The sequence below is a fragment of the Cornus florida genome, unplaced genomic scaffold, assembly GCF_030987335.1.
Source record: "Cornus florida cultivar Cherokee Brave unplaced genomic scaffold, ASM3098733v1 CherokeeBrave_3.0.0_Hap2_Chr01, whole genome shotgun sequence".
NCBI lineage: Eukaryota > Viridiplantae > Streptophyta > Magnoliopsida > Cornales > Cornaceae > Cornus > Cornus florida.
The window spans coordinates 70,250,587-70,269,716 of record NW_026775571.1 but is presented as its reverse complement, the minus strand read 5'-3'; the positions used below and the strand labels follow the sequence as shown (position 1 = coordinate 70,269,716).

The 19,130-nt window shown below is 35.2% G+C and overlaps 1 long non-coding RNA gene across 2 annotated transcripts; it reads left to right on the top strand.

Moving 5' to 3' along the window:
- Positions 1–289: 289 nt before the first annotated feature.
- LOC132299767 (uncharacterized) lies at positions 290–9,597 on the top strand. 2 transcript variants are annotated; one of them, XR_009480179.1, is made up of 5 exons: positions 290–611; positions 6,561–6,644; positions 7,207–7,349; positions 7,465–7,521; positions 9,345–9,597. It is a non-coding gene; the product is annotated as an uncharacterized LOC132299767 (long non-coding RNA). The 2 variants fall into 2 exon arrangements; XR_009480177.1 differs by lacking the exon at positions 6,561–6,644 and having other exon boundaries at positions 300–611.
- The last annotated feature ends 9,533 nt before the right edge of the window (positions 9,598–19,130 follow it).

The window sequence follows — 19,130 nt, the reverse complement described above, 5'->3', positions numbered from 1 at the left end:
AGAATTTATAATTTATTATTATTATTTTTTTTCAAGATTTATTATTTAAATTGATATTTTAAACTATATAATTTTTTTTTTGATTTGAAATTATAATTATAATACCCATCATAACATTTAAAAACTAGTTTATTTAAATATTAAAACAAAATCTAAAAAAAATTGTACTAAAATAATTCAGGAAAAAAAAATTGTACTAAAAATATTTATAGGTAAGCTTATTTATTTATTAGTGTGTTTTTAATTTTTTTTTCACACGTTTTTTAGTTTGTTTAAGCGGCAAAAATTAGTGCCTAGAAAATTTTTAATTTGTTTTGACAGGCGTGTAGAAAGATTCCCGCACCACAATTACGAAAAAAAAAAAAACCACGACGACGTTGTATTAACTCTAAGGTAAGCCAAACGACATAACTTTCGGTTTAGCCCGTACTCTATCTCATACTCAAAGTTCTCTCTCAACCATGGCTGCCGCTGTTAGACACCACTGAATCAACGTTTTAGTCCTATTTTATTGACCAAATCTCCAAAGCATACTAGATCGACGTCTGTCCCGCCGTTAGGGTTCTGGATCTGATCGCTCTCTTCTTCAATCTTTCACTTTCTCTATACTGGTAAGTGCTCTTACTCGATATTGATGATTTTATGTACAAATTAGCAGATTTTGAGGTTTTAATTTGGTGTTTAGGGTTATGTAGAATCAAACTTGCCAGAAGATGAATCCTAAATTTGATCAATCAAATGTTTTCAAATATAAGTGGGTTTCAAATCTTAGAAAGATACTGCTTTCATGACAATGAATTTCTCTTCTTAGTTATTATTATTATTATCTTCAATTTTTTTTTTTTTTTGGTACGTAGAAATTATACACTATATTTAATATCAAGGAACCTTACTTGATGATTCGAAACAAATCCCCAATATTTCATTTAGTGTTAATGTAGATTATTGAATCAATTTGAAGATAGATGGAGGTTTGGCTGAAAAAAAAAAAATTGCAGAAAAGATAACAGGGTTCGCTCATGCATGTCTGAAACAATTTTTAATTCTCCAACAGTTTCACCTGATATCTGTAGAAGTGACCACATTAACGACTTATTAATGTTCAATTGATGCTGTTTTTAATGCCTTGTTAATGTTCAATTGATGCTGTTTTTCCAATGACCAACAAGGTTGTAGTACTCTTTTTAATACCAACGTTATCAACTACACAGCAATCTTTTCTCCAAATCATCCCATGTAATAACTACGGAGTAGAATTTAGATGCAAAACAGACCAAGAGAACCTAATTAACTGTCTCAATGTACTTTGAAAATAAAAGCTGGTTTAATAATACTAGAACTTTTATAAGAGCAAGCAAAAAAAATAACAAACGGAGGTAATTCAAGAGCAGGGGCAGAAATCAGATCTACCTGTTACTCTTCTACAAATATCAAGTGTAGCCTTTGCTAGTAATTCACTTACCAGTTTATCATTCCTCGAATGCTCCAACCCTTTCAAAGTGTGATTGCGCTTACTTCTATTCTTCAAGATCTGAACTCGATTGTAGAAGAATTAAATCCTGCTTCTCATCTGGAATATCTGAATCTTCAGTATAGCTCCGATTCCGATGAGATAGAGAACAACACCACTAAATCACTCATGAATATATGTGTATGCTCTCATAAATAAATTCAGAATAATTAGATTTGATTTTCTTAATTTTTCCTCTCTAAAAAGCTTTCTCAAAATATAGAATTGATTTTCCCTAAAGCTCTCTCTCAACCAATGTATATGACATGGTTTATATAGAGTTTTGTAAGTCTTAATCCCTCATCAAATATGATAAGATTCGTGCATAGGACTTAAAAAGAGGTTGGAATCGAAAAGGAAACTTCAGCAAAAAGGAAACTAAAATCCAAGTGTTGCTAGAAGTCCTTGAACCGGTTCAGCCATCTTGAACCGGTTCAAGATGGACAGTAAAGAATCCCACGGATTCTTTAACCGGTTTAACCCTCTTGAACCGGTTCAAGATGGTCAGTCTTGAAATTTTAGTATTTTGATGATGTTTAACCTGTTCGATGGATCTTGAACCAGTTCAAGATGGACAGAATGTAAAAACTTGTTCCGAACCTTTCAAAACCCTTCCTAAATGTTCTCACTACCTCTTAAAATTTCTTATAGCATTGTTCTCATTATCTCGGAGTGTTGTATCTCATGAACACTTTAACTTCTTCAAATCCGCATCCGATCTTCAATCTTCAAAATTTTGAACCAAAAATTACAACTCGATAGGACTTGTTTTGATATCGAAATTAGCCAATTACAAAATATATCTCACAACATCACAACACCATAATGTTGTCCTCACTCCTTCCTTGGCTGGTATGCTGTGCTTCTATCTGTATGTGGTGACATCCGGAGGGAATCCACCACCAAAGAAGTTCATCTGCCGCTGTCTCATCAGAGTGAGAACTCCAAGAGGTAATATTGTAATTTTGACACTTAGGAAATTTTTTTATAAAATAACAAGTTTTATTTCTTTTGATGTCTTCTTTGTAATCTAATTGGGTCTTGATTACCAAAATTGTGTTTACATTGCAATTGATTTCTCCACTGGGGGCGCAGTTTATATTGAAGCTTAAATTTATCAAATAGATTGTAGGGTTGAAATTAATTGCATTTATTTCACGTAGTCATTTGGAGGATCGAGTCCATCCAATACACAGGAATTAGAAAGTAGTCACTGTGAAATGTTGTAATTTTTCTTGAGTTATAATTTGGATGTGCAACCTAACTAGGACAATTTGGGAGCTGGCCATGAGTCCATGACATATAAACAATTGAAAGCAATAATATTGGAGGTTTAAATCTGATTAAATCATCATAGGTCTAGCCCATCTCAGCTGAGTCTTGTTGCTAAAGTTTCTATTAGGTGGGTTCATATCTTTTATAGCAAGAGAATCTAACTTCCTGCAATAGGTTACTTCCGCCTATAGGTAAGATACTGCAATATTATAGAGGAAATGAATCCCTGTAGTTTTGTGGTGAAGGCATACAAAGAGACTGGGTTTGGTCAAAAATAAATAAATAAAAAATTGAAAAAAGGGAAATGAGAAAGGTTAAGAAATAAAAAAATAATAATAAAAAAAAGGAACAATAAAATCTTAGTTATGCTAATATTGGTGAAATTTGGGCTTTGCTTGGCCCTGATTTTCTAGGTCTTGTTGAGGACATGTTGCCTTTTCGAAATATCAGCAACGTACTATAAAGTTCATTGAAGCCCAAGTCACAGAAGTTACCATTCTACAAGCTACAGACTTCTATCACGTTGATGGGACTTAAGCTGGGCTCAGGCCCATTAAGCTGAGTGAGCTTCTGTTGGAGTGCATAATTTATATGTGGAAACACCAAAGGGAACTATTCCGATAGGAATGGCAAAGTACTCTACCCATTTAGAACATTTTTGAGTTATTGTGTCGCGCAACTCGAAACTCTTCGTCTCAAATTATAAAACTCAATAAATTGGATTTATGAATCCAATAAATATGTAAATTATTACCATTGAATTTTTATTTGTTTTTGATCCATTTGTTATTATATTATTTCACTAATCAATCCAACCAGCATAAGCTGGTTCGGTGTTACTTCACTAATTTATTCCAAATGTTCTCATCCTGATCAATCTAACTGACAACAATATTCTCTGTTAATTTCCTATTTTGATTCAATATTGTGACTTCCTATTTAATTTCAGCAGTCTGGTCTTAAACAATATATAGCATTTTCTTTTGATCTAAATAGGATAGAACAGGAATACCGAATATAAAAACTATTTAATGCTATTGATTCTATTAATGTCATAAATAGCATTAATAGAATTATTATTTACGTTTCTTGGTTGGTTTATTGGCTTGTTAATGAAGAAAGAACACAGGGAAAGGGAAAAATAAGGAAGGGGCGACCAAAGACTTTGAAGTTCATAATCCAAACAAGAAACTATGAAAGCACCCCACAAAGAAAATCTCAACGTACAACTAAGTACGCTGTGTATATAATTATTTCTCTGTCCGACTCTTCCAATCACATTAGAGCTTTGTGGGTAGTCAACGAACATTACAAACCGCTAGTCTACGGTGAACCAAACCAAACCCAAGTGCAATATATATGAGAAACCAAACTCTATTTCCATAAAGAGAGACGCTCACTCGTAAACGTCTAATCTATATATATATATATATAACCAAGCTCTATTTCCACAAGGAGAGACAACTTCTCAGTTGAAAAACCAAGCTCTATTTCCATAAGGAGAGACAGCTTTTCAGTTGAAAACCAAGCTCTATTTCCATAAGGAGAGACGCTAGAAGCTTCTCAGTTGAAAGACCAAGCTCTATTTCCATAAGGAGAGACAGCTTCTCAGTTGAAAACCAAGCTCTATTTCCATAAGGAGAGAAACCAAGCTCTATTTCCACAAGGAGAGACAGCTTCTCAGTTGAAAAACCAAGTTCTATTTCCATAAGGAGAGACAGCTTCTCAGTTGAAAACCAAGCTCTATTTTCATAAGGAGAGACGCTAGAAGTTTCTCAGTTGAAAAACCAAGCTCTATATCCATAAGGAGAGATAGTTTCTCAGTTGAAAACCAAGCTCTATTTCCATAAGGAGAGACGATAGAAGCTTCTCAGTTGAAAAACCAAGCTCTATTTCCATAAGGAGAGACAGCTTCTCAATTGAAAACCAAGCTCTATTTCCACAATGAGAGACAACTTCTTAGTTGAAAAACCAAGCTCTATTTCCATAAGGAGAGACAGCTTCTCAGTTGAAAACCAAGCTCTATCTCTCGTCTCTCCTTATGGAAATAGAGCTTGGTTTTCAACTGAGAAGCTGTCTCTCCTTATGGAAATAGAGTGTGGTTATATATATATATATAGATTAGACGTTTACGAGTGAGCATCTCTCTCCTTATGGAAATAGAGCTTGGTTATATATATATATAGATTAGACGTTTACGAGCGTCTCTCCTTATGGAAATAGAGCTTGGTTTTCAACTGAGAAGCTGTCTCTCCTTATGGAAATAGAGCTTGGTTTTTCAACTGAGAAGCTTCTAGCGTCTCTCCTTATGGAAATAGAGCTTGGTTTTCAACTGAGAAGCTGTCTCTCCTTATGGAAATAGAACTTGGTTTTTCAACTGAGAAGCTGTCTCTCCTTATGGAAATAGAGCTTGGTCTTTCAACTGAGAAGCTTCTAGCGTCTCTCCTTATGGAAATAGAGTTTGGTTTTCAACTGAGAAGCTGTCTCTCCTTATGGAAATAGAGCTTGGTTTTTCAACTGAGAAGTTGTCTCTCCTTGTGGAAATAGAGCTTGGTTATATATATATATAGATTAGACGTTTACGAGTGAGCATCTCTCCTTATGGAAATAGAGCTTGGTTTTCAAATGAGAAACTGTCTCTCCTTATGGAAATAGAGCTTGGTTTCTCATATATATTGCACTTGGGTTTGGTTTGGTTCACTGTAGACTAGCGGTTTGTAATGTTCGTTGACTACCCACAAAGCTCTAATGTGATTGGAAGAGTCGGACAGAGAAATAATTATATACATAGCGTACTTAGTTGTACGTTGAGATTTTCTTTGTGGGGTGCTTTCATAGTTTCTTGTTTGGATTGTGAACTTCAAAGTCTTTGGTCGCCCCTTCCTTATTTTTCCCTTTCCCTGTGTTCTTTCTTCATTAACAAGCCAATAAACCAACCAAGAAACGTAAATAATAATTCTATTAATGCTATTTATGACATTAATAGAATAAATAGCATTAAATAGTTTTTATATTTGGTATCCCTGTTCTATCCTATTTAGATCAAAAGAAAATGCTATATATTGTTTAAGACTAGACTGCTGAAATTAAATAGGAAGTCACAATATTGAATCAAAATAGGAAATTAACAGAGAATATTGTTGTCAGTTAGATTGATCAGGATGAGAACATTTGGAATAAATTAGTGAAGTAACACCGAACCAGCTTATGCTGGTTGGATTGATTAGTGAAATAATATAATAACAAATGGATTAAAAACAATTAAAAATTCAATGGTAATAATTTACATATTTATTGGATTCATAAATCCAATTTATTGAGTTTTATAATTTGAGACGAAGAGTTTCGAGTTGCGCGACACAATAACTCAAAAATGTTCTAAATGGGTAGAGTACTTTGCCATTCCCTATCGGAATAGTTCCCTTTGGTGTTTCCACATATAAATTATGCACTCCAACAGAAGCTCACTTAAGTCCCATCAACGTGATAGAAGTCTGTAGCCTGTAGAATGGTAACTTCTGTGACTTGGGCTTCAATGAACTTTATAGTATGTTGCTGATATTTCGAAAAGGCAACATGTCCTCAACAAGACCTAGAAAATCAGGGCCAAGCAAAGCCCAAATTTCACCAATATTAGCATAACTAAGATTTTATTGTTCCTTTTTTTTTTTTTTTTAAAATTAAAAATTAAAAACCTGACCTAACTCAAATATCAGTCTTCGAAAAAAAGCCCTAACACAAAAATCTTCTTTGATCTGTACATCTCGCTACAAAGGGGCTTTCCATCGTCGTCTAGATCTCTGTCTCTCCGGTCGCCATCGTCGTCTTTGTTTCCAGTCGCCATCGTCATCTCTCTCCGGTAACCATCGTCATCTCTGTATCCGGTTACCAAATTAGGATGGGGTTACGAAATTTATGTATTTTTGTGTTAGATCTTCATTATTATTATTTTTAAAAAACAATATCCCTAATTAGGCGAAGTTTTTTTTGGAAAATCAATTAAAACAGAGAATTAGGGTTACGGTGAATATATTTGGAATTTTGGCTTTTCTTTTCTGGAGTTGGGTTTTTCGATCAATAATTTTCAATAACAAGATGGTCTGATTGAACCTTTTCGTTTATCATACGTCTTTGAACCAAATAATTGTGATTTCGTAAGTTGAATGTGATTATTGATTCTCTTTGATTCATACGAATTAGGCGTTCTTGATTGATAGCCTTAATTGACTAGGCTCTTTTTCCATTTTTTCTTCCTGATCTCAGTATTATTATTTTATTATTATTTTGATTTGTGTCTACCGGCGTCTGAAAGTGTTTTTTAATTATGTAAATAATTTTCCCATTTTACAAAATTTTCTGTATACACTGTTCAATTGTTTCAATTTTAGGTATTTAATTTTCTGTTTGTTTGATTTTGCAAGTTTATCTTTCACTATGTTGTGCCCTGGTAGCTTCTGCGGTTGGAGCATATCTCCATATCCTCTGGAACATTGGTGGCCTTCTTACTACGCTCGGATGCATTGGTTGCATCGCTTGGCTTCTCGCAACTCGTCCTAATCTAGAGGTAGTTTACCTGATTTGTGTTTTGCTGTGTATGTTACATTACATGTGCAAGAATCAAGATCTTTATTTATAATTTTCTCTTGGTTTTAATTTGTGTCATTTATCGATTTGCGCAGCAAATAAGGGGCATCTATTGGTCCTCTGATTCACTTGGCCATTGAAATTGATCCAAGGTATATATATATATATATATAGAATTTACACGGTTATTCTTCTACATGTGGTTCTGTAATTTGTGTAGGCTGTGAGGCTTGCTTCTCTGTGCTTCAAATTATCAGATGACATGACTTCGATTCTTCACGTGGTTCTGTAATTTGTATAGGTTGCGAGGCTTGCTTTTTTTGTGCTTCAAATTATCAGATGACATGAATTTGATTCTTCATGCTTCCAAATATAAGACTTGTTTACGCACTGTTTTTCCAGTAATACTAGTATTTACTTGTTTCTGCAATTTGTTGGTAGTTATATTGCTGTTTCATTTGGAGGTGATGGAATGTGTACCTAAAAATCTTTGCTGTTTGAGGTTGAATTTCTCTTTTTTTGTAATTCCCTCTTTTATGTGGCTATTTTTTGGACTATAAATCACAGCTACATTGTTTGGATAATCTTGTGCTGGTGTAGTTATTTTTCCATTTATTGTATTATTTTCTCATGGTTCTGTAATTTGTATAGGTTGTGAGGCTTGCTTCTTTTTGTTCCAAATTATCTGATAACATGACTTCACCTCTCTATGCTTTCAAATATATGTCTATTTTAAACTCAAGTAATACTAGTAGCATTTACTTGTATCTACAATTAGTTGGTAGTTTATGTTTTGCTCTTCCATTTGGAGGTGGTGGGGATTGTATCTAAAGTACTTGAACTTAATGCTCTCTACTTCTATATGATACACGCTTGATCCTATGTTTCAGAATTTTGGAGAGTGATGTAGAGGATCTAGATGCCATGCAGTTGTGTCATATTGATGTCAATATAACTATTTGATACCTTGGAGCGAAAAAGGAAAGAAGTGCTAAAAGGGGGAAAAGGGAAGTAGTATAGAGTTTTATATTTTCCGAGGGGAAAAAAGGAGTTTTATACTTGTGTAAAACTGTAAGTTTACTTGAGTTTTAACTGGTATTAGTTTTATACTAGGGACAAAATCGAACAAAGAAAAATAAATTTTGAAGGTTTTTTTTTTTTTTACTGTAACATGCATAAAATATATTATGGGGACCAAAATAGAATTCTCCTTTTTTTAATTGATTACTTCTTATTTAGCATGTTAAAAAGTTTTAAAAAGTGAGTATTTAGCATGTTAAAAAGTTTTAAAAAGTGAGAGTTGAAATACTAGGAAGCTTATTTCCTGTTGGGGTTCAGGTCTTTTCTTTGCAATGGAGCAAATGATGATGAATTTATTGATATAATATCCGAATTTCTGCTATGAATAATTTAATTGTGATATTTACATAATGAAGAGTTGAACAAATCCTTTGATGGCTAATTTAGCCAGAAAACAGGTTGATTATAGTGTGTGTAAATAGTTTGGATTTTAGAGAGCAGCAGGGGACTTTATTAATCAGATAAACTTTCATCATGGACATGTAACAGTAGCCAGCTTCTGACATCTTCCTTTGTGTTTATTTAACACTAAATAACAAACTCCCTGGCAGAAAAAGCAAGATTTGTATAGAACATGAATTGGCCAACGTCATTTTCTTTGTTAAATAAAGAAGCCCCCCCCCCCCCCCCCCGGCGCGGCTGCGGTGAGCGCAATTTGGGAGGGTTGTGTACTTTCAATCACCTATTAAATGAGCCATGTTTAAGCTTTAATCTTGGGGATTATTTCCTTGACACTGAACTTGCTTTGCTTGAGTTAAGGCTATGTTAATATTTGCTTTACTTGAGTTAATATAATGCTTTCAATGTACATTTATTATGATGCTTGGTTTAATTTTGGCAACTTTACAACTTGCTGGACATTAATTCTCTTAATTCAACTATTACATCTTTGTAGGTCAAAACTAGGATTGCGGGTTGCGGTTGGCGTTACTTTTTTTTGTTGCCGCTATATTTTTTGTATGGCTCATGAAGAAGTTGCAAGAAGTTGCAAGAAGATATGAAGAATTTTTGTTTTATTTTGGTTAAGTAAATATATAAGGTGTGGATCATGTACTTATTTGAAATTTGTATATGGTTAATTTTTGTATAAAACAATGATTTGTAATTGGTTATATATATATATGATGTTATTGGTCAGTTGTAAATTATTTTGGTTATGATACTATTTTTTATTTATTTAGGGTTTGCTTATGGGTCCTGCAAGGCTAGTAGTAGGGAGGGAAAAAAAAAAGGCTTCAAATGGGCTACAATATTTTTTTTTTTTTAAAAAAAAAAAAAAAATTATATAACACTTTCTATCACGGTTATGAACCGTGGTAGAAAGTTTATTACTTTCTACCACGGTTATGCACTATGGTAGAAAATTTATTACTTTCTAAGAAAATAGACTTTTTATCACAGTGTATAACCGTGGTAGAAAGAAAGACTTTCTACCACGGTTTTGCACCGTGGTAGAAAGTCGACTTTTTACTAATCTTTTCCACTGTGGTAAAAAGTCATTTTTCTTGTAGTGAATTCTCGCAAGTTTTCGTCTCCTTTTTCAATGATGATCATGGAAATTCTGAAAAAGAAGAATGTGCCGATTCTTCCAAGGGCTAAACATAAGCCTATCATGACTGAGTTAGACCCTCATGCTTTGAACAAATCAAAAACTACTCGGGAGAATGCTAGAAAGGCTAGGAGATCTGTTGATAAGGGGTCATCACAAATTTCAGATATTACTCAGCTTTTTGCTTCAAAGGGAGTTTTCATGAAAGCTGATGCCAACCTCATGTATTCCCATCTACTTCAGCATCAGAATTTCATTATTTGAGAAGATGATGGTTGAGATTCGAGATCTCAAACTATAGATGACTCAGCTGAGAGGACAGCCATCTGGGGTTCCAGATGAGGATGTCTACAGGCTTGTGCCTCCAGATCCGTCTCTGCAAGCTGAAGATGAGGATGAGGATGATGAGGATGCAGAAGAGAGTGGTGAAGAGGATGAAGAAGAAAGTGATGAAGATTAGGGCTGATGTTTCTTATCTCTAAGTTGTTGAGGGGACATGGTGCTACTTTTAATGTTATTTTTACATGCATCATGACATCATGTTTTGTTTAAATATTGCACAACTTGTCTCTGTTTTTGGATATTCCTAGAATATGCTTTCTTAGACTTTATGCTTATCTGACTTATGTTTTAATTGACTTCATTGAATTGGAATTTACTGTGCTACTATTCTTTCACTCCTTTGTCAATTTGTTACAAAAAGGGGGAGACCACCTATCAATGTGAGGGGGAGAAAATACTTGATTGGATATTTACTTCAGGGGAGTTTTTAATTTTTTATTAAACTTCACTGGTAGTTGTTGTTTGATAGCGTGCAGGAAACATGTCAAGTTTTGAATCCAAGAAGAACAATGTTTCTATTACCTTTAAGCAAATCATGTAATTTACTTTTCTGCTTTGGGTAGATTGCAAAAATTGTTTTTAGGGTTTTATCACGAAATTGCCAAAGGGGGACATTGTAAGATATTATTTATTTTTGGCAATTATCGTAGATATAACAAGTCCAAGTTGAGTTGTAATTTAAATTACTTGTTCTACAAGTCATCAAGTTCAATAGGGATTACAAAACTGGGAAGGAGTTCAAACTTACCATACTTGAAGAGTTTGTGATGAAAAGGGTAAGGACACTACATTAGGAAGGAATATGAACAAGGTTGGACATTCTACACTTTCCATGTTAGTCTACAATTTCCGTAGAATGAACCAAGACTGAAGGAATTCGAAATCCAAGTCTGCCAACCTTGAACCGATTCAGCTTCTTTGAACCGGTTCAAGATGTTCAAGTTTGATACACTGTCAAACTTGAACCGGTTCAGCTTCCTTGAACTGGTTCAAGAACTCCTGTTTGCAATACAACTTCAGTTTCCTTTTTCCAATTTATTTTCCAGTTGGTCTAGAAGTGTACCAAATCCTATACACGAAATTTACCTTATTTTCAGAGAGATTAGGTCATTCTATACTCTATATAAACCATGTCATATACATTGGTTTATTCACGGCTTTTATATTATAATTCAGATATTATTCAAAGCTTTAGGAAGTTTATTTCTCTTAGAAAATCAAAATTGATTTTTCTGTTGTCTTCCTAGAACCTACACATATTCACCTAGTGAGTCTAGAGTTGTGGTGTTCGAATCCTGATCGTGATCATACAGTTGTATTAACATTGATCAGACAAAGCAGATCTTCTTCTACATCATTCAGACGATTGAAGAACAGAAGTAATCGCAGTCACACTTTGGAAGGGTTGGAGTATTCGCGGAGTGCTGTCTGATTTACCTACTACTCTTCTACAAATATCAAGTGTAAGCCTGAGATCAAGTTGCTATTGGACGGGGAGTCGCAAAGCCAGAGGATCGTCAGTGGTTGGTGTGGTCTAGAACGATAGGGTGTGAGCCAGAGTTAAAGTTCGGTATACTTTGTTCCAAGCATAGTGGATTGGTTTACTTTGAATTGCACAGTCCATGAGGTTTTTCCCATAACAGTTGACGTATTTTATTAACTGGGGTTTCCTCGCTAAAATCTTGGTGTCATCTCTAACTTTATACTTTGCATTATTTTATCTGCATGTGATTAACTGTTTAATTGTTCAAATATAAAATAAACAAAGTTGTTAAGGATACAGATCTGTTTTTTACAAAACCTAAAACTCTCCTATATACATTCCGCTGTGTACGACTCACATAGTCTCTGTTTCAGATAAAGTTTGTTGGTGAGAGACTTCGTCATATACAAGCTTTCCAATTTCAACCATAATTTTGCCGCTGTGTCTTCGTCAATGACTTCGCGCAACACTTCATCACCCAGACTCAAAAGAATTGAACTGCGTGCTTTGTCATCAAGTTCTTCCTTGTCTTCATTTGACATTTTTTCTGGCAACTTGTCTTTTCCCAAAAGCACCTTCTTTAATCCTTGTTGGATGAGTAAAGCCTGCATTTTAATGCGCCACATGTTGAAACTAATTTTATCATCAAAATTTTCAATCTTGTATCTGGTCATCATCATAAAAAACTTCCAAAAAATTTCTCGATGAATAGTACCATATTTGTGAGCAGTACTAGTGAAAAGTACCGTACACTTGCACGGTATCTGTACACAATACCCGAACCCGAGCTCTGATACCAATTGTTGTGCGGAAGCGTTCCCGAACAGATATACCCACAAAGAAGGGATATCCAAGTAACAACCAGAATTAAAAATGACAGTAAAAATAACATGCCACAAGACAGGATTTATACGTGGTTCACCCTCTCAATAGGGCTACGTCCATAGCCGATGACGATCCGTATCACTATAAAGAAGAAGATTACAAATTGAAGAACTTTTTGGTTCTTCCCCACAATAATCTCTCTTCTCACACCTCTCACTCACCACAAAGAAGACTCACACAACACTCTCAAGAAAAAAACCCCAATATAGTATATTGTTTACATAAAGAGGAAAACCCACCCAAAGACAAGCTTCAAGTGAAGCACACACAAAATGATTTTTCTCACACACACTATGATCCAAATTCACCCTTTCTTGGATGCCTCTCAAATGATTTTTGGATGATTGAACCTATGAGATACAAGGGCTATTTATAGCCAAAATTCAAAGCCTGATGATGTAAGCGATGACATAGCTAAGCCTGATGATGTAAGTGATGACATAGCCTTCTAGAAATGAGCCATTTTCAACAGTTTTGTCGTTCTCACTAAGCAGCTCTTGATCAAATTACAGAACCACTTTTGGTTTTGAGTCGGGAAAGGATTAACGATAAAAAAGTCAAATAAGAATCGAACATTATAGCATATAGACTAGGAATTCAGCATCATGACACCTAAAGATTGGATGAAATACATACCTGCTTGTCCTAGAATGAACTGAAAGCTGGATTTTCCTTGTCTCCAGAACTTTAAGCTAAGAGTGCTGAGGGTCAGCAAAGCACCTCCGAAAAGTACACTGGTGCTTAAAGTGGCAGAATTTCTTGAAAAAATAAAATCAACAAGCCCCCCACATAACACAAGTCCCCCTGCAGCAAGACGCAATCAATAAGTGACAATATATGATTGTACAACAATTTTTTTATTTTTTATTTGGTGGGTTCGGAAGGGTGTAAGGTCCAATTAAACAGTGTATCAATATCTGAAATGTCATGAACCCAAGGGGTTGGCTCAAGTGGGTAAGTCACTTGGCCATGGGCTTCATGAGGTCTAAGGTTCAACTCCTCTTGGGTGCAAACAATTCCCCGGGGGGGTGTGTTGAGTATCATCAATTAGGAAATTTTTTTTAAAATGCCATGTAGTATGGCTTACGGAGAACAATTATAGAATACGAAGTTAATGGTAAACATAAACTATAGATTCACATCAACCAGAAAATCACGAAGCATTTACAGCTCACCATCCTGCATTTGGTGGTTTAAAACCCAAATTCATAATCCATATCTCAAAGCTAGCTTTTTGTACGTGCTATGCATCACATATAACATTGAACATGTACTATATAAAGTTGCTTCTGATTGCAAGCAATATTGAGAAATTATTGCCATCCTATATTTGTTGATCGAAAATCTAGTAGTTAAGATTTTTGAGGATTATTATACTCCTATTTTAAGTGACCAGTGCAACATAATCAAGAGGCCTCGAGTTCAACTCCTCTCAGATTAAGAAATACACATATGGCTTAAGGGAACAATCCACCACTCCCAAAGGGAGTGGGAACACCTCCATTTTTTTGTTTCCGTTTTCAAAAAAATAATAATAATAAAAGGAATAGGAGGTGAGTTAAACCCATCCCCTGCGACCAAAAAAAAAAGGGGTAGTACAAAACAAAAAACTAGGAAGAAGCTAAAGACAGCAAGGATACCCCATTAACTGAAGATTACGCCCTTTAAATCAATAGATAGCATTCTTTTACCCCTATAACTCAACAACTCACAGTAGAAGTCAATAATAATATTAGATGGAGCTACTGTTATAGTTTACATATAATACTGCATAAATTTTAGTGGCCATAACACATAGTTACACTACTGTTATAGTTTACATAACAGGCCTACAAGTAAAAACTGAAACATCGAAGGAATTACTGCATGCTTATAAGTCAGTAAACTCGACATTGTTAGTGGCAAGCTCCTTATACACAACAAATCTATTTTTAATTTTTAAAATACATTTGTGCACAAAAAACATTTAAGGTGAACTGATGGCAACTAGGGTGGTTGCAAATTGCTATCTGAAAATATAAATTCATAGAAAACCGGAAGTTCTGCAGCTTAAGCATCTATAGCTTTATTAATATCTTATAGCTGAAATACTATTTGATCTGTAGATTATTGATATGGTTTGACATTTGCTAAAGTAGATTCATGAAGGTGTTGTAGAGGATGTAGCCTGGCATCTGAGGGACGAATACTTATTTGGTTCTGTTGGGGATGATCAATACCTGCATATAAGGGATCTTCGGACTTCATCAGCCAGCAAGCCCATTCAATCCGTAGTTGCTCATCAAAGCGAGGTGGGTTTTCGTGGTTCCATAATACCTTATACTCATAAACTCAAATATACGTGTGGTGTGTGTGTGTGTGTATATATATACACATACACATGCATTCAAATGGTTCTCCTCACTCTCTGTTGTACCACATACTGTACATATATATATGTAGAATATACGTGCCATATTATATATAGCACCAATTTGAGTCGCTCAACTCTGTTTTCATGAATTAATCCTGGTATTGGCTCATTTTTGCAACAGTGATCAGTCTTATTTGAAGCCAACATTCTAAGTTGGATTTCTCTGTTATAAAGCAAATTATTTTAGGCAATAGCAATTCAAAGAGGAGGCAACTTGCTAGGTTGCTTGAGTGTCTGAGTAAGAGAATATACTAGGCATCTTATGCATCTTGTGCTGAATCAATCATCATAATCTTTGTTTTCTTAATTATTTCTGGCATCAATGCTCTCTAAGAATTGGAAAAGATATCAGTATGGTAAAATTTTCTTGTCAAGTTTGGAAAAGATTTACCGATTATGGCATGTAGACATTAAGTCTGGGAAATATTATATGAAATATTTATGCATAAGACTCCAAATATTGGAATTATTTGTTTCTGTGTTGTGACAAAAAAAAAATGGAATTGTTGTGCCATTATATGCAACGCAGAAATTTCTTTTTTCTGGCCAAGTTTGAAAAAATGATTTATGGTGTGTTATTGCATTATTTGGGAAACATTTTTTGTTTTCTTAGTTGATACTCACACACACATGCCTCCATTGAGGCTTGAACCCTGACCTTCTTTTGGAAAGTAAGGCCTGATACCGCTAGCTAGGTCACTGGCCCGTTGGTATCTGGGAAACATTATTTGAAACATGTTTGCACAAAAATATTACACAGACGTTGGGATGTAAGGAAAATTAAAAGAAAGAATATGTGTAGCTATTTTTGGCCATTGCCAAATAGCAGTATTAAATTGCCAGAGAATGTTTGATGGTGTTATTGTGGTTGATGGGTAATCTAAGTACCTTGCCTTGACACATGTAGTTCCACTGGCACATCATGTTTGAATTGAAGGATCTCTTGTCAGATCTTCTTACAAGCTAATATTGGTATCTAGGAATATGCACCAAAGATTATTGTAAAACACCTGTTAAATTAAATGTATTTACACCTTATAAATGGCCGTCTCTTTGTAGTTTCTTGCTGTGCCACCGTAATCTGTTTTAATGTTGGCAAGTAAATTTCAATTGAAGATAATTTAATATTGAAGAAGATAGTTCTTAGTTGTTGTTTGATAAAACTAAACTAAGCACAAATGAATTTTAGTAGAATTAATAGCTTTGAATACGTTAAGTAGCTGTACTGTAGAACTGAAAACTTGAGCATTATTTTGTGAGTTGGATTAAAGTTTAAAATGATCATTCACTTGGTACATTCAACATCAGTGATCAGTCAAGTTTCATTGACTTTGCATTCAAACCTTTTCTAAGTAAAAGTTTCTTTTGAAGAGATAGCTGACCATGCATAATCAAACACTCTTATTGGAACAAGCATTAAAAAAATTTAGCCTCATGGACTTAATTGGGTATCAAACAACCCCTTAGTTAATTCTGTAGAATACATGTAGATACCTGTTTCTCGTGGGTCTTGGAAGAATCAAAGAGGTCTGGGAATATACCACTCAGCTGTTGAGATTTTACCTATTGTACAGTTGTAAAATTGAATTATTTTCTTCTTAATTTAGGGACCAATTGGTAGGTAATTAATTTCCTAATTATTGTATATTTAGTTACCTATTTTAACTAGATATTGCTCTATAAATTAAATGTAACACCATCATAAATATTATTGAATTGAGTTTTTATTCTCATATCCATTCTTGAACCGTAACTTTGAATCTCTTTAAATTTATCTTTGAAATTTAAAACCCCATACATACATACCCATACACAATCCAAAGACCCATCCCATACATATACAGTCATCCATACCATCATCCCTTTCACCAATCTACCAACAGAGAATCATCTTCCCATTCACCAATCTACTTTCGTTGCCATCACAAGTTACTGCCGTCACAAGCCGCAGCCGTCACAAGCCGCAGCCATCATAAGCCGCATCGTCGTTGCCGGATCAAAATCACCGTCCATCGCTCACGCCGGATCTGCTTCGCTGTCAGCCATCGCCGAATCAGCATCGCCATCGCCGGATCAGCATCGCTGTCAACCGTCGTCGGAGCCTGCCGAACCCCTGTCCATAGCTTTGCCGGTTCTTCTTCTCCTCGCCGGATCTTCGCAGGATCTTCTCCATCATTGCCGCCGGATCTACCTCAGTTGAACCAACCGCCTCTCTGCTGCTGAACTGAATCAGCCGCCTTCTCCGTCATCAGATCGCCGGCTCCGGCTGCTATCCACGGCCATCGTTTTCCTTTGCCGAATCTGCCAAAGTTTTTGTTTCTTTTGTTCTTGCTGTTTCTGTCTCTTAACAGAGACAAATAGTTCTTGAAATTTGTTTTTTGTTTTATTTTTAATATCTATATATATATATATCAAAAAAAAAAAAAAAAAAAAAGAAAAAAAAAAAGGAAAAAAGGAAAAAAAAAACGATTTGAATCATCTGCGACGAAATCAGTTCCTATTTTTGTTCAATCTGAAGGTGTTTTTAATGCAGGGATTAGTCTTATTGAATCTAATTATGACGTTTGTCTGAATCAGAAGATGGTGGTATACCGAAAATCAGAAAGTGAAGCGGTGGCTCGTGTTATTTACGTTTACCCACTGCCCGTGAAATCTGAAGTTCTCTATCAAAGGTTTTTTATGATGGGAATGATGAGTTACAAGTTTTCGCCTTGAACCAAAAGGCCTTCACTGCCAAGGGAAAATCTCTCGCTGAATATTATGGAGAACTCACTGAAGTTTCCGAGAAATGGACCATCGAGATAAAGTGGTCATGAAAGATCCAGATGACATTGAAGCATATCGGAAGTCTATCGAGTGACTAAGGGTTCACATTTTTCTTGCCGGATTAGATGGTGATTTTGAACAAGTTCGTGGAGAAATTCTACGCAACGATCCAGTTCCAGACTTGGAAGGCTGCTACTCGTCGACGAGTAGCGGTACGTCGTGCAACTCTGAAAGGGGAATCCGAAAACTCTGAAGCTTCAGTCATGATGGCTCGAAACAGCTCTAAGCAAAACTGGCAGGATCGTTCTAAACCTAACAATCTAAAGCCATCAACGGTGCAGACAAGTCTACTTATAAATGCACCCATTGCAATCAGACTGGTCATACCAAAAGTCATTGTTTCGAACTTGTGGGATATCCGGAATGGTGGGATCATAGTCGTTGGAAGAAGAATTCAACGAAGACCTCCACTGCCGCAGTTGTTAAGACAGATAATGATGATGCTGACAAGGCCTTGGGGTTGGTAGTAATTGGAGATCATGGTGGTAAGGTTTTAAATATTTCTACACCTGTTATTAATAATGCATGGATAATTGATTCTGGTGCTACAGATCATATAACATTTGATTCTAGACAGGTTTCCCCGCTCAATTCCTCCCTACAACAATTTGTTTCTATTGCTAATGGAACTTCGACCCAAGTTATTGGGGAAGGATCTTTGACACTCACTGATAATCTAAATTTAGATTCTGTTTTGGTTGTTCCATCTTTATCTTACCACAGCTTTATCTTATGTTGTAAGTTTTTGGCCTGATTTTTGTGTGTTTAAGGACATCCAAACAAAGCAGACGATTGGTTGTGGTATTAGGTGAGGGAAACTGTATTACTTGGACTTGTTGTCAAAAAGTTCCGACAAGCTACGACAAGCATTGACAGTAGATGGTTCTGAGGGAGAGAAAGAAATCTGAAATCTGGCTGTGGCATCGACGTCTGGGGCATGCTTCCTTTGGTTATCTGGAAAAATTATTTCCTAGTTTATTTAAAAATTTTGATGGTTCTAGTTTACGCTGTGATGTTTGTGAACTAGCAAAGAGCCACCGTGCTTCGTTTCCATTATGTTTGAATAAAAGTCCACTTCCTTTTATGGTTATACATTCTGATGTTTGGGGTCTTTCCAAAGTTCCTACTTTAGGTGGATCACGTTGGTTTGTTACTTTTATTGATTACTGTACCTGGATGACCT